This window comes from Oryctolagus cuniculus, chromosome 6 (assembly GCF_964237555.1).
Source record: "Oryctolagus cuniculus chromosome 6, mOryCun1.1, whole genome shotgun sequence".
NCBI lineage: Eukaryota > Metazoa > Chordata > Mammalia > Lagomorpha > Leporidae > Oryctolagus > Oryctolagus cuniculus.
In genome coordinates this window covers 49,048,950-49,066,313 of record NC_091437.1, presented here as the reverse complement: position 1 = coordinate 49,066,313, position 17,364 = coordinate 49,048,950, and the positions used below count along the sequence as shown (strand labels likewise).

Below are 17,364 nucleotides of genomic sequence, written 5' to 3'. Positions count from 1 at the left end.
TCAGTCTAAGAAAAGGCATTCCATATATTAGACAGATAGCTGCAAATTTATCTTAGATTATATTATTAAGGTTTCTGGCAGGCACATTCTGAAAGTTCTGATTAAATTGCTACAATCATCACTATATATATATGTGTATGTGTATGTGTATGTGTGTGTGTGTGTGTGTGTATCTTCAAAGAATATCCAAACTTGTTTCTTTGAATCAACAATGTTTTTACTTTGGATTATATGACACCATATGGCTTTGTCTCTTGTTATTCCCTTTGTGTCCTCTAACCCCTAGACAACCTATAAGTTTTCCTATCATGATGATATGATTTTCCTGTCTATATTCTTCCTGATGGCATCTCCTTCCTAGGTTTCTAAATAATGCCCTCTTTTTCTTCATTCTGTATTTCCAACCACCACCAGTTCTGCCACCAGTACCATCACAACCACACACTTAGTTTGTAGTATGTCTTGACTTGTCTTGTATAAAATGGTATCCAACTGAATGTAATTTAAAATTAAATGCATTTTAAAATTTAGTTCCTCAATTGTTCAAAGCATATCTCAAATACTCAATGCTACATGCTCCTAGAGATTAGTGTACTGGACAGTGCAAATTTCATCAAAAACAATTCAGTTGGACAATGCCAGGCTGAACTATTCATTCTAGAATATCTGTTTGTTCAGGGAACCTCATTCGACTTTCTCAGGATAAAAAAGTACCCTGCTTTTCCTGTGATTCTGGCCCAATTTTTTCTGATCATGGTGAACATCCCAATATTATCACTCACTATTCATAGCCTCTCCGCTTTATTCCCAGGCACGTGATTTACTCATATTCTTTTGTTCTTGTATGTCAAATGTTACCCTCAACTTCTGGAATGTTTTATGCCTTTCTGATCACAATACACACATACACACACACATATACATGCATATGTATGTGTATCTCCAAACCTCAAACCCTTTGTAAAAAAGACTTATTCATTTATTTGAAAGTCAGTTTACACACAGAGCAAAAGAAGGAAGGGAGGAAAAAGAGAAACCTTCCCTCCATCCATTAGGTCACTCCCCAAATAGGCACAATGGCCAAAGCTGGGCCAGATGTAAGGCGGGAGTCAGGAACTCCATCCGCTTCTCCCACGTGGGGGGCAAGGGCCCAAGTACTTGAGCCATCTTACACTGCTTTGCCAAGTGCATTAGCAGGGAGCTGGATCAGAAGTGGAGCAGCTAGGACTCCAACTGGTGCTCATATGGGGTGCTGGCATCACAGGCAATAATTTAACCCACTGCACCACAATGTATACCCAAGACCCAAATCCTTGACATCAGGACACCTTGCTAAAAATCATTAGCTTGGTCTGCATGGTTTCACGTAGTTTTTCCTCCATGTCTCCAGCCTCATCCTAAATAGTGTTTTCTCACTAATTGAAGTTCATAATGTCCCTTAAATGGCCCCACCTCCCCAGTGCATCTTACCTTGGGGACTTCTGTCAGGCTGATTACTTTGGCTCAAACTCTAATATCCCCATGTTTACTTAATTAACTCCTTTCCTTCTTCAAATGTCAGTTAATTTGCCTGATCATCAGAGAAGTCCTTTTCTCGCCAGATATCCTCAGTCAGATCTCAGTGTAATATCTCAATTAAAGCACAGCCTTAATCTGGATTCCTCCCTAGAGTATGTTTACTGTGAGTTCCATGAGGGAATTAACTGCACTGATTTTGCGTACTACAAAGTGTTCTGAAATCTTCCAAAAACAATGTATAGATAAGGTGTTAGAACATCCTCAGACAGTTGTGTTGTTGAATAACTTCTTTTATACTGGTGGATAAGCTTCCTGTTGAATGATATGTGTCTTTAGCCTTTGTCAAAAGACTTCCTGAAACTTTCAAGGCTAATGATGAGGTAGCCAAACTTTTTCTTGTTTATAGCAATATCAGTGTATCCATGCATGCCATTAATGCACTCCAACTGTAATATGGCTCTCATATGTGTGTCAGTAAAATTTGCTATCTCTTTTATCAAGCTGTGATTCCTAAGTATGAATTAATTGCATATCAACATGATTTGGTGGTCAAAAGTAACCAATGTTCTTTTATGTGTAGTTACTCTGTGTAGAGTACTATTGAGACATTAATAGATCACTTAATTTACATTTTTAAGACGTTCCATTTTAGTAGAAATTTTAAAGTGTGGGTTCTTATTTTACTCTTAGCTCTTATAGTTTATTGGGAATATTTTCAGCAGTATAAGAGAGATACCAGTAAGAGATACTGTAGGTTTAAAAAAGTTTTATATTTTTATGAATCTTTATTTTATACATAAAGTACATATACATGTACTTATCCTTTATAGATGATTTTTTGTTTATTCAGGAGATAGAGAAAGAGAGAGAGATCCCATCCACTGTTTAGCTCCCCAAATTCATACAGCAACAAAGGTTGGGCCAGAGCTGGAGCCAGAAGCAAGGAATACAAACAAGTCTCCCACAAGGGTGACAGGAACCCAATTGCCTGAGCCATCATTGTTGCCTCCTAAGGTCCATATTAGCAGGAATCTAGAGCCAAGAGTCAAATCTAAATATTGCAATGTGGGACATAGGCATATTCACCACTACTTGACATCTGCTAACAGAAGTACATTTAAATCATTTCTAAAAATGCACCTATGGAGTTTTAATTCTGTAATATGCTAATAATAACAATGAATTATTCAGACAGGAACATTTGATTGTGTGCCACGCATGCTTCACCACTGCCATGACTATCAGCAGAGATGTGTTTCCACACTGTGGGAAGATACCTGCCTTTAAGTTAAATTTTCCAAACATAATCATCTTAGATTTAGGTTTTAGAGAATGCCTAGGATAAAACAGAACTTGTTGTCAAACACACTTCTCTTTGAGGTATTATTTGATTTGTTTTATGTGATTGGTAAAATTGAGAAGTTGACCACTTAGTTCTATTTCCTTACTAAATGCATCTAGTAATACGTTGTTTCTGTCCTCCGTTTTGTAAACTCTCTTGACTAATGTAGGAGTTTGATGTAGTATTTCTGCTGTGTCCTAACTTTGGGTACCCAGAAGGTACCAGCCAGGTATTCTAAGTAAGTATACAGGTTTTGCACATCCATTTCCACACTGGGCGGATTAATATTGAAGATTAATCTTGGAGGAGAGATGACAAGAATCTCAACTGTAATTTTTAAAATGCCCTAAAAACCCATGCTACCAGAGATTAAAATCATACTTAAACTCTATGTGTACAATGTGTAGTAACTACATCTCACAGATGGTTCCACAATCAGGAGACAAAGAGAGAAATGTTGTTAACAATTATAACTCAAACCTAGAAATCTCTTTTAGAGAAATGAGCCTGTTGGTAGATACACTATTTTTCATGTTGTTTTCAGCCTTTCAATGAACCTGCTGTAACCCAGGCTCTGACATTTTCTTAAAGAAAGGCTCCACAGAGATTGGGAAACCTAATGTTATCAGAATACCAAGCTTTCTAAAATGACTTTGAAAGCAGCTGAAGAAAAGAATGTTCAAATTCAGGCAACTGCAGGCAACAGTTGCAAAAGGTCAAATCACAAAATGTTCCCCAAGATGTCAAATCACTCCTGGGGATACTCTACAAAATTATAGGCTTAAAAGCTTGACCTTACTTGCTCTTTATTCCCAAGCACTCAATTTTAAAGGTTCTTGCCTCCCCATGGAATTATTTCACCCAAGAAGTTTTGCATTTTGTGGTATTTTAGAAGGATTTTAAGATATCTGTTAAAATTCATTGCTTATTTTTTTAAAGCACTGTAAATTATGTCATATAACATCAATTAGCTCTAAGAAGTTGAACTTCTCTGAGTGAGGAAACCTTATGGTTTGCTGCAAAAAGCACAGTAGCTACTTCACCTCTCTAGTCTCAATTTTTCTACATGGAAACTTGGGAATAATAGATCTCCTTGCCTCAAAGAGTTCTGACAAAGATTACTCAAATCTCTGTAGAGAGTTTATAGCAGGGACAGAGAAAGTAGGTTCTTAACAAAAGTTACTAAATCTTATTAACCACTAATTTTTTTCTTTTCCCATTTTTTTCACCCAACTTTGAAGACCTTATGATCTTGAGAATTTAGTTGTATATTAGAATTGTTCTTTTTATGGTTTCTGTTTATGGTAAATACCTTTATGGTTTTCTTTAAAAGTCAATAAGCCAAAAACTTAGACCCATTCTATCTTGCAATTTTAAACAAAAAGATACTGTAGTTGTTCCTCTGCTAGTGCATTGAAATGTTCCCTTGGGGTCATAAACAAGAAAGCAAACCTATCCATGTTCCTCCTTCCACTGAGAAGACTCCATTACAGACATTAAAATATAAGAAAGCCGCACAAACATCATCATATAACAATATTCTCTATTAGAGGGTAGCAGGCCTTGTGCTGTTATGTATGACTCTGCACACTGAAGACTCACCACAAGGCTGGTGAGATGACAGCATAGTCACCTCTTCTGTTTACCAAAAAGTTCTTCTAGTGACTTAACTGTCTAATTAAATTCAACAATTTGAGGACTTTTGGAAAGGCATGCAATCACATGCTTTTTCGTTATACCATTAGAATTCAGAACTCAAGGTTGTCTTGGTCTTCAACCCACATGTCAAAGAATGAATTCGACTATTAACCTGTCTTCCACATGGGATATTGTGTCTTTTTCATTTTATAAAGGACAGTCTAGAGTAGAAAGCTGGTGCCAAGCATTCTCTGTCCACAGGGAAAAATCTGATGATATTTTTGAGCAGAATAGGCTTCAGTTTGCTCTGAGAAGGGTCGTATGAACTAAGGTATGTTCGCATCTGCTCCATATCTGGCTTCAGCTGTTGCAGGACTGTTATTGAGGATTTTTAAATGCCTTCCTGGTATCAGAAATAACCCCTTAAAATCTATATGAAAATGTGGCCCCTTAAAGTTTCCCAGAAGTCCCATTTGGGGTGCCACATATGCTATTGAAATTTGGGGTGCCATATGATATCACCACATGCTTATTAATAAATCCCCAACATTAATAAGCCTGAGAGGATTCTTGCCTAATATTTAGAGAAGAATTCTAAATACTGGTGTTAGGAAGGAAGTCAGATATGAGCTTATGTGTGTGTGACAAAGGCCTAAGGAGACATTTAGGTCCAGCATATGCATCTCAAAGTCATCCCAATAACATTTCAGGGGCAGCCCAGTATTTGCATCCTGCCCTGCCCCTTCTAACAGATAATCTACCAGGTGGGGGTCCCCGCCCCTTCTGCCTGATATCTGCATTTCAAATATCCTGCTCAGGATCCTGATCCTCCAAGGGTTCCTGCCCATCCTTCCTCTAACCTGGGCAATGCCAGCCAGGCTTCCTCTTGTCTGATAACTTCAGGGGGAAAACTCAGATAGGAGTTTTTAGTATTTACACCCATAAAGTCTTTTGTTTCTGGAGGAGATATGAGAAGACAAAGACTCATCCCCTTAAAAACCCCCGGCCTCAGCCAGACTGGGCACTCAGCCCTCTGCCTCACTGCTGAGCCACCCACCAGGCCTGCTCAGGTGTACTCTCTCCACTCAACCATGTAACCTCGCTCCCTCCCCCCGCCAGGTCTGAGCAACTGAGCACTCTCTCTCAGGTTCTGTCTGGAGAGGTGCCCATCTGTTCTTACGGATGTGCCTTCCCTAATAAACCTTGCTATTTTACTTTCTACTACTCTCTGTCTCATGACTTCTGTCATGCTCAAAGACAAGAACCCTGCCATTCACCAGTAACACAGGGAGGGACACATTGCGTCCCAGGCTTTTAGCCCACTTCCAAAGGGGAGTGGTTAATTAACCTGATTGGCCGGTGGGCACCCAGGTGTGGCCAGGTAGGGGCATGTGGCCACACAGGGGCGTGAGGTGACACAGGGGCATGGTGAAGGTGTAGTCTTCCAGCTCACAAGCCTAATGGATTTTAACCTGTACTCCTGCCTACTTCACTCCCAGTCTTTTATTTATTTATTTATTTTTGAGTTGGCATTTGTTTTATTCCACAGATGGTACTCCATGTCTAATCAGCATTAAGAACAATGCTATAAAGCTCTGCTCACCAAAGCTGAAACTGTCTCTAACCTCATAATATGGGGAGTTTTCAGGGCTTCCATTGATTGATTTGAATTTGGATTTGATCTTCTAGTGTCAGTGCTGAAAGGGAATTTAGGGATCAGGTCATTTCTTGTATTTCACAGGTGAGAAAGTGGAACTCTGAGAGCTTGCAGGGTTTGCCTAAGGTCAGTATTAAAAATCCAAGTCTCTCAACTCACCCTGAGTGTTTTTTCATCTTTATTAATACTGTCATTTAAGTAACTAAACTGTGAATTATAAAATTGAACTACGGTTTATGCAATACAGATTTAATAGATTTTTCTCCTTCTTTTTCCCATGCTTGATTTCCTGAATAAATTTCAGATTTAATCAATCTGTGATATGGAGTGACTGCTTTTAAGATTTGCAAGCAATAAGAAGCAAAAAATAATAGCTGTTTATTTTAGAGAGCTCTATTATTTGCTAATGGACTGTTTTCTCAACATTGAGAAACTTCTTTGCCAGGTGATCAGCAGAGATTTCTCAAAGAGGATTTGATGTTGGTATTAATGAATCTGTAGCATACTTATAACATGGTGTTCAAATAGTAAAATCGAAATTCCTTTCTTGTCCTCTATAGCTTCATGTAGCTCTATTCAATGTGCACTATGTAGAATTCAAGCATACACATTAATGTTTAGCTCCTTCACCTCAGTACTTTCCTTAGCAACATATAAAATTTAGTGGAAGGGAAGTACTAATGGGAATGATGGTTTGCTAGATATAGGACATTATAGAATGGAGAATGATTTTTACTTCCTGTATGACTTTGATTATTCTTGCTAAGAAAAAAAGAAACACTGATCAATAAAGAATAGACTACTACTAGAACTGCTTTGTTTTTACATCTAAAATCATGTCCTTGTGGCCAGAGCTGTGGTGTGGCATCTTAGGTTGCTGCTTGCAATGCCAGCGTTCCATATGAGCACCCATTTGATCCCTGGCTATACCACTCCCAATCCAGCTCCCTGCTAATGTGTATGGGAAAGAAAGGGAGGTGGCACAAGTGCCTGGGCCCCTGCCACCCTTGTGGGGACCTGGACAGCATCTTCTGGCTCTTGGCTTCAGCCTGGCCCAACTCCAGCCATTGCGGCCATCTTGGGGGTGAACCATTGGAGGGAAGAGCTCTCTTTCTGTCTCTTTCTCTCTCTCTCCCCCCCCCCACTCCTTCTCCCTCTCCTTCTCTGTAACTGCTTCTCAAATAAATAAAAATGAATCTTAAAGAAGTTTCAAACATAAAATTGTCCCCTTAAGCCATTACTACCTTAAGATAATTAGAAAATGTACAAATTGCAAAGGAGAAAGCATGTTACTTTGATCATTCACATTTAGAAGAAATATCAAAGATCACCTACTTGAGCTATAACTAAGCTCAGAGTTGAAATTATACACTCAAGGTTGTACCATTAATTAGCACCAGATCTTAAATAAGAATTTCAGTTACTTGATTTTTAATTTGGAATTTTCTTATAGTAACATTCCACTAAAAGCATTGCACAGATGATTTTGGTCTATGCTACTGAAATAATAACCCAAAAAATCATAACTACAGAAATACAATTTCAATTGTCAACTTATTCAAATCTTTTATTTTAGTAATAAGGAAACCTGTGACCTTTTACTCCCCATTTGACCTCTTGAAGACCTGCAAGCATGGAACATGCATGTTATTAAAAAGTTATGTGTGGATTAAAAAAAAAAACTTACAACAAAAACCTGATCTTCAATTGTGTTTTCCAGTAAACTTCTGGAAGTACTCTTGCATTAGTTTTCTTCCATCCTAGATTACTCTGTGGGATTTGGCAGAAAGGGGAGAGGAGAGGAAAGAAAGCCGCTTGGCCTAGGAGACGATTGATTATCTGCTTACTGAGAGCCGAGCTTGGAGCAACAGCATTTTGCGTGGCTTCATATTTCCCCCGTCGTTGTCAGGAGAAGTGAAGTCAGGGCGGTTTCTTGTATTGTTTGGTGAAAAGCTGTGGCATGTTGTTATGTGAAACAAGCCAGAGGAGGGCAGGGATGCTAGCAAACAGCCTCGCCACACTTAGTCAGCTGTTCTCCAGGGAGAGAATGACAGTGTGTCTCTGCCACTTATTGAATGTGTGCTGTATGACTCAGATGAGAATCTGAGATGAAATCAATGCACCCTCTCACTGAATCTCAGCCAAGGAAGAAATCTCGGGATAGCTAATCAGAAAAGATGCTTGGCTTGGCATGTAGCCATGTTCTTTGATCTCCCTGCAAGGAAGGACACTCCGGAAACTGGGCCTGGCAGTTATAAGAAATGAGGGTTTCCCTTTCTTGAGCTAATTCAGAAGAACTAAGAGAGAGCATGATAAATGTTGAATTTATAAATCATGATTCCCATTTCTTTGGTCCTTTTCTCTGGATGAGTTCTGTTCCATAAAACTAAAGGTCTTATTCCCACTTCCTGCCTAACTCACACAGAGCGTTTGCCTGAGCAGTGCTCTGTGCTCTCTCTATGTGGATGCTGTGATAGCAATGTGAGTTTTGAGATTAAATCTAGATTTTGACCCTGATTCCGGTTCTTACTGAGTGTATAAGTTTAAGTTACTTAACTCAGTAGAACATCGGTTTCTTTACATGTATACTCAGCTCTCCTGTCTCATATTCTCTGTTTTTGGATTGATCTGGGAGGAAGAAAACATGATAGACTCCATGTTTAATGACTGACTTTCCTAGGCATTGGCTTTTTATGGTGGATTGCCGGGACATACTGCTTTGATCTCAGTGCACAGATTGTTTCATAGTGGGTTTTCTGGTATCATGGTACACAGTATGATACAGCTATAACCACAGCCCCCAAACTATTCATTGAGAAGCCTGACTCTCTAATCCACCGTTAAAGTCAAACCTCAATATGCTCATCTTGAGGTGTGAGTTTGCAGATTTTTGCATTACCTGATGATAAAGATGCTCCCGATTATAGAATCTTATCCAAATCTTAATTTTAATCATACCCTAAAGTTCATCATTATAGGTGATTAAATGGTGAGGGCAGCTAAATCAACCCAATATGAACCTTGAATGATTTAAATTTTTTCTAGTATAATTTTAATATTGAAGAACATTCATTTATTTCAAATATCTATAATACAGCCAGCAATGAAAGGATGACTTTCATGCAAAAACAATTACATTTATATTCAAAACGTAAATTTCCAGTGGGCATATATTTGATAATTTTCAGATGGAAAAATAAACCTTAACAAATTATGAATTTCAAACACTCCTGCTCCCTTAATCTCTTACGTATATACCTGTAATTAATATTTTTTCTTCTTTTTACATCCTTAAAGCATGTCACTATTGAATTTTAATATTTATGATTTTTGCTTTTTTTAATTTTATCTAAGTAATACAAGTTTCATATATTTCATATATACAGATTTGGGAACATAGTGATACTTCCCACCGTACCCTCTCTCCCACTCATACTGCCACACTTCTTCCTCCACCTTCTCCAATTCCCACTCTTAATTTTTACAGAGATCTATTTTCAGTTTACTTTATACTTATAAGGTTAACCCTACTCTAAGTAAAGAGTTCAACAAATAGAACCTGCGGGTGGACGATCGCTCCATGGAGTGGGACGCCATGGGCGGGAAGGTGTAGGACATCAAGAAAGATGGCAAGGGGCGGACGGCGTCTCCTGTCAACTCCCCGGCCAGGGGTAACCCATCTCCCAAGAGGATGCCCTCCAGTCGCGGGGGACAGGACCGTTTCACGGCCGAGTCCTACACGGTGCTGGGGGACACGCTGATCGATGGCAGCGAGCATTACTGGGAGGTCCGCTACGAGCCGGACAGCCTGGGCCGCTTGGAGCAGCTGGGCAAGACAGCCGCGTCCCGGTGCCTGCACATCAACAACTGGCTGCAGGTCAGCTTCGCGGCCAAGCACGCCAACAAGGTGAAGGTGCTGGACGCCCCGGTGCCCGACTGCCTGGGCGTGCACTGCGACTTCCACCAAGGCCTCCTGTCCTTCTACAACACCCGCACCAAACAGCTGCTGCACACCTTCAAGGCCAAGTTCACACAGCCGCTGCTGCCTGCCTTCACCGTGGTGTGGCAGCTTCCAGGTGACCATGGGCCTGCAGGTGCCCAGCTGCGTGCGCTGCCTGCAGAAGCGGGGCAGCACCACCAGCAGCTCCAACTCCAGCCTCACCTAGGCCAGGCGCGCCACCACCCCCCCTAACCGCCAGCTGCCGCTGGGAGCCTTAACGCCTCACCAGGGGCCACTGTGAGGAAGTGGGCGCTTCCGGGGGAGGGGGGCTGCTCCCCACTCCCCTTCCAATAAAGCTCAAATACTGAAAAAAAAATCCTAGACCAAGTGGGATTGATCAATTTCAGTTCACAATTGATCATACTGATAGGTCTAATAGTCAAAGGGATCACATAAACAAGACTAGTGTCTGCTAATACTAACTGATAGAATAAAAAAGGGAGAGAACGATCCAGCATGGGATGCGGGATACACAGCAGACTCATAGAATGGCAGATGTCCTAAATAGCACTCTGGCCTCAGAATCAGCCCTTAAGGCATTCAGATCTGGCTGAAGAGCCCATGAGAGTATTTCAGGCATGGAAAGCCAAGACACTCTGGGGAAAAAAAAAAAAAGGACCTAAATGAAAGATCTCTGTGAGTGAGATCCCAGTAGGAAGAACAGGCCATCAAAGAAGGAGGTACCTTTCTCTGAAGGGAGGAGAGAACTTCCACATTGACTATGACCTTATCTAAATATGATCAGAGTCAGTGAACTCAAAAGGCTTCCACAGCCTTGGCAACTCATGACTAGAGCCTGGGGAGATTACTGATGCCCTAAACAAGAGTGTCAATTTTTAAGTCAACAACAGGAGTCACTGTGCACTTATTCTTCATGTAGGATCTCTGTCCTTAATGTGTTGTTCAATGTGAATTAATGCTATAAGTAGTACTCAAACAGTATTTTACACTTTATGTTCTGTGTGGGTGCAAACTGATGAAATCTTTACTTAATATACTAAATCGATCTTCTGTATATAAAGAGAATTGAAAATGAATCTTGATGTGAATGGAATGGGAGAGGGAGTGGGAGATGGAAGGGGTGTGGGTGGAAGGTAAGTTATGGGGGTGAAAAAGCCATTGTAATCCATAAGCTGTACTTTGGAAATTTACATTTACTAAATAAATGTTTAAAAATAAAAAAAGTAAAAAAATGCGTGGAACTGGAAGACATCATGTTAAGTGACATAAAGCCTGGTAGAGAATGATGAACACCCTTTATGTGTCATATATGATCCCTAGCAAATTGCTGTAAATGGAATTCTTCTCTTTACATTACAGATGGCATATGCCTAGTTTTTGTACTTATGTACTACAAGTAAAATATAAACAAATAATGTTTTAAAGGTATAATTTTAAATAGATGAAAAAAAGAGTTCAAGAAATAGTATGAAGAAAATAAACACTGTTCCTCAACAGAATAAACAGGGCTGAAACAATTATCAAATCTCAAAATGTCCATTTCACTTCAATACATTACATTTTAGGTAATAATGTTATGTTTACAGAGGTGATGTTGCCTTGAAATTATCTTTGGAACTTTGTGAATTTTGAAAGTTTAGGAAGAGATAATTACCTTTAAATATTAAATGGGTTTAAAGTAACTAATGTTTATTTATCACCTACTATAAGCCGCTCCCAGCGGTAATAACTGGAGATACCAAAGAAAAAAATAAAGACCCAGTTTGAATGATCCCCTTCATGTACAATGAGACTTTAGATAAGCAAGCAACTGAAAGTATTTTTGTGAGTGCCATGAAAAGGGATAAAAAGAGAATGGGGATTCAAACACATTGTCAGGACTATCTGTGTTTCCGTGGAATGATGAAGGAGAAATCAGAGTTGTCATTGAGGTAAACAGGAAGAACGTTTAGTGAAGAGGAAAATACAAACCCCTGAACCATGTGAAAGCCTGATATATTTGTGGAATTATAAACAGTTCTTCTGGCTCTAGTGTTGAGTGTTAGGATTGGATGAAGGGGGAGGTAGAAAAAGATGAGCTTGAAGAGGAAGTATTAATTTAACTGTATGTCATGTAAAGGAATTTGGAATTACTCCAGAGAACAATGTATTGCATTGTTAAGCCTATAAACATTATCAAATGTGAATAGAAAGACCTCTTACTGCTTGTTGAATTATTCTTTATTTAGTGGAGGGTTAAGCTTGTGATTATAAAATAAACTGTAAGTATATCATTGTAAAGATTAAAAGAAAAAATAAGAAAGGAAGGAGGTAAGAGGGTAGATGTGTGAGCAGGAGAAGGGAGTGGTGGTATCATTATGACTGTAAATCTGTATGTATGATATAGGAAATGTCTTCCTTTTATATAAATAAAGGAAAGAAAAACCTCATTCTAGAATAACACCTATCTTGTCCAAAAAGTTTCAATTCTATCTAAAGTTGTCAAGTGGAGTCTCACTTTTCATGTACTCTTGAAATTCCAAAACATAGATAAAGAGTCAGCTCACAGACTAGCCTAAGACAATGAAGTCCACAGTCTTTCCTTTCTTTTTATTTGATACCATTTTACATATGCTTAGGTTAGATACACAACCACCTTTCCATTCCAAAAGGAACAAAACTTGTCAGAACATACTCATTTCCTGACTGCTCTTATGTTTAAGTAATGACCTTTTGAAGTGAATTAGGAGATTTTTGAGTCACTTTGACGTGGAATATTTCAATTCTTCTGCCTAATTGTTGTTAGGAATGTTTAAGAGAAGGTAGGAATCTCTAGCATTGTATGCCAATGTGGCAAATTAGGAAAATATTCAATTCTTGACATTTCTAGTATACATTTTCAAGTGTGGCCAGGTAAAGGGATGCATCATGTCATCTTCACTTTTTTTTTTTTTTTTTTTTTTTTTTTTTTGACAGGCAGAGTGGAAAGTGAGAGAGAGACAGAGAGAGAAAGGTCTTCCTTTGCCCTTGGTTCACCCTCCAATGGCTGCCGCGGCCAGCGAGCTGCAGCCGGTGCACCGTGCCGATCCGATGGCAGGAGCCAGGTACTTATCCTGGTCTCCCATGGGGTGCAGGGCCCAAGCACTTGGGCCATCCTCCACTGCACTCCCTGGCCACAGCAGAGAGCTGGCCTGGAAGAGGGGCAACCGGGACAGAATCCGGCGCCCCAACCGGGACTAGAACCCGGTGTGCTGGCGCCGCAAGGCGGAGGATTAGCCTAGTGAGCTGCGGCACCCCCCTCATCTTCACTCTTCACGTTCCCTCCCCTACAAAGGCGCTTTGTTACACTGACACTATCAGCCTGTCCTTTCACTCTACCCTAGAAAAGATTGCGTCAGGAAGGTGAGTAATACAGGTGAGTAAAGAGATTTAGAAGAAACTGGACAGCCATTACCCAACTCTTCACTCTTTCTTCTTGGGATGGACTCAGTAGAGAGATTACCTTATCTACTCTCTTCTTTTAGAAGTGGCACCACTAATTCTCATGAGTGAGTGGTTCTAGTACTAGGGTTTAGTACTATAAACACACTTTCCCCTAGGTATGTGCTACTTTATCAATAATATCAGCTTGTAGAAATGATGCTTTGTTCACTTTCTACTTACTCATTTGTTTACTTCTCAGTTGTTTTAGAACATGGGAGGCCAAACAGTTACTAACTGGACCCTGAAATACCCAGCACTCACAGATACTTGAATATATGTTCCCATTCCTATGTCTGAGCCTCTTTTTATGCCATTATCCCTGTTCAGATGCTTGTCCTGTCTTCTCAGCACACTGAAATCTGATTTCAAGATTCAGTTCAAATACTGTATCTTCCAAAGAGCTTATTGGGCCAATACTAGACTTGATTATAACCCTAGTTATTTGTAATCTTGAATGCTCATTTACTGCTACACTTTGCTTATGCAGACATAAGTGAATCACATTTTCCCCAGATTTTATATTGGAAATTATTTGAAATTGTTTTTTTCTTCTATATTGGTAATTGTTTTAAATGTTTCACAAACAAAAGCATTAACATAGCAGTTATGAACACATTCTATGGAGGGTGACAAGCTAATTTTCACTTCTTGGCTTTGCCACATACTAGCTGATTCTGGGCAAGTTTCTTAACTACTCTAAATCTTACTGTCTTACATATAGAAAACAATAATATAATTCTTCATAATTATAATATTGTTCAAATATGTTATGCTAGAAAACTCTTTGCTAAACTTTAACACATAGTATATATCCAATAAATGGTAGCTATTTACAATTTTTACAAAATTACATATATTCACACATAAGCACATTCATGCAAACATATTCCCTTCCCTTTTTGATATAACTCTCAAGACAAACTGGGAGAAACTAGTTTTTTTGTATTTGTTTTGAAAATGCAAGATTATATTTTACTAGTCAAGTCCCAGAAAATTCCATAGAAATCTAGATAAATATAGACAACTATTCTAAGATAATACAATCATCATAGAAAAATATGTAATGAACAGATAAATGGAAATTTCATCTATTTGTAGATAACTGCTACAGATCCCAATAAAGATGATTATATCTTATCCACTACTGATTCCTAGTAGTACACACTTTTGAAATAATATCGGAAAGGTGATTTTCCTGTTGTATTAATGAAAACAGATAGTATCTATACTCCTGTTTTACTCCAAAGATTACTGGTTAATTCTTTATGGAATATTCAAGCAACTAATTAGTTTTTGAATTGTAAAAGCTAGCATTTTATTTGCAAATATATAATGATCATCATGTTTAATATACTTTAGGGTGTTTTCAAAGCTATTCCCTAGATAGTGCAAGAGTGCTGATTTCTAAATGTGCTTTGGTTTTAGAGATGTTCAAATGAAAAACAAATAAACAGTTTAGAATCAATAAAATATGGTATTTTCAGCAATATTTATTGAGAATGTTCTTCAAAATGAGGTAGAAATTCTTTACTTGTCTTTGAATTCAGGCAGGAATATTTCAGTATTTTGTAATTAAATATACTGTTTGTTACTAAATCTTAATTTAGAAACCATCATATTAGTGAAGTTTCTTTCTATTCCTAGTTTGCGAACAGTTTTTGTCATCGATGGGATGTAGACCAATGAATTTTCTGTATCTGCAAAGATAATTATCTCCATTTCTCCTTTAATTTGATGTTTGTAAAAAATTGACATCTGCTGGTGGATTTTGTAATATTAATCCATTACTGAATCTCTGGAATTAATTCCACTTAGTCATAAACTGACATCATTTGATGTAACAATTGAGTGGATTTCTTAACACTTTGATTATGACTTTCTCTCCATGTTTATTGGAGACATTGTCTCTCTCTCTCTCTTTCTCTCTCTTCTTCATTCCTTCCTTTCTTCTCTCTCTCTCTCTTTTTAAATTTTGATACAGTCCAATTTACCTAATTTTTGTTTTGTGCTTTTGGTGTCATTGCCTAACCTGGAATCCTAAAGACTGACTATTCTGTTTTCTTCTAAGAGTCTTCAGTTTTAGGTCATAAATTTAGTTCTTTGATCCATTTTTTAAAAGGAGAGGGAGAGGGAGAGGGAGAGTGCAGAGGGAGAGGGAGAGGGAAAGGAAGAGGGAGAGGGCGAGGGAGATCTTCCATCTGCTGGTTCACTTCTTGAATGGCCATGATGGCTAGGGCTGGGCCAGGCTGAAGCCAGGAACCAGGAGCTTGTTCCAGGTCTTCCACAAGACTCCTTCAGCAGGGAGCTGGATCAGAAGTGGAGCATCAGGGACTTGACCTTGCACTCATATGGGATGCAGCATCAGTGACTTTATTCGGTATGCCACAATGCCTACCTGCTTTCCTTTCTTCCTTCCTTCTCTTTCTTCTTCCTCCATCCCTCCCTCCTTTCTTTTCTTCTTTCATTCTTTTTTCCTCTATCTCTCCATACACTTGATCTTAGCCAAAAGGCCAAGAAGCAGTTGCCTCTATCTTGCTCTCTGTCTCTGCCTTATAATACCTTTCTCAGTATGATGTCATATTTTACAGATTTCAAATAATTGCTTCTCTTGTTTCAGTCTCTTGAATATTTTTTTTGTCAGCACACTATCTTTTTGTTTAAATATTTTATTACGTTTGCTGTGAGTACATTTACCTGTAGTTTTCTTTTTGAGAGTTTATCTTACTTTCTTCCTCTTACCTTAGTTCTCTCTTAAATTATATTTCAAAAACTAACAGGATTATGCATACTATTTCGCCTTGTTTATTTTTTTTTCAGGCCCTGGTTTTATGGGCTTTTAATACTTTTTTCCTTTCCTCTGTGTTCACTAAACAAGAATTTTTTTTAATAAGGCTACTTTTTGTAGCTTTTTGTTTTCCCTTTGTATTTATCATGTTTTCAATTTCTTCTCTGAGGAGTAATTCTCTGAATCTGCATCTTCCAACTCCACTCGGTGCCTTTTCAGGCCACTGTGGCCGTGAACAGCCCTGCCGCTGTCTGTGGCTGGGGGGTCAGTGGGGTCCTCTCTCGTTCCAGCATTGGGGGTCTCACAGGCCATTTCAGACTCACAACAATCTTTGTGTACGAGTATCCATGCCAGGGATGAGTTATCATGGTCAGCGTCTGAATGTCCTGGGGAAGAGTAGGTCACCTCCTCCAGCTCCCCAGAGTTCTGCCCATTGTTGTGGGTTCACCTTGTTTCATTTCTTCCTGGTTCTCTTTTTCAGATTTATTCATTTACTCTGAAAATTCTATGTATGTTTGAATAATACTTCATATAAATATTTTCTATTTGAAATTATATATGAGAGAGTTACAGAGAGAGAGGGAGAGACAGAGATCTTCCATTTACTGGTTCACTCCCCAGATAGCTACAATGGCTGGAGCTGGGCCAGGCTAAAGCCAGGAGCCGAGAGCTTCTTCAGGATCTCCTGCATGGTTGCAGGGACCTGGGCACTTGGGCCGTCTTCCACTGCTTTTCCCAGGCCATTACCAGTGATCTGGATTGGAAGTGGAGGAGCTGGTACATGAACCGGTGCACATATGTGATGCTGATGTCACAGGCGGTAGCTTTACCCACCATGCCACAGCACCAGCCCCTCTACAAACTTTTTAAAGTATGCTCATTGTAGTATGTTTCATTAAGAAATTATCTGTTCTGAAGTTTAGTATAACTAAGCCAACTTTATCTTGCTAATATTCCTGTAGTGTATCTTTTAAATTTTATTTCTATGTAATAGTAATGGA

General features: G+C 39.0%; 1 protein-coding gene and 1 pseudogene across 2 annotated transcripts in view; one reads left to right on the top strand and one right to left on the bottom strand.

Moving 5' to 3' along the window:
* Positions 1–17,364, bottom strand: part of GABRG2 (gamma-aminobutyric acid type A receptor subunit gamma2) — a 104,029-nt gene that overhangs the window by 20,195 nt on the left and 66,470 nt on the right. The window lies entirely within an intron of this gene.
* On the top strand, positions 1,077–10,533 carry LOC127490534 (fibronectin type III and SPRY domain-containing protein 1 pseudogene; annotated as a pseudogene).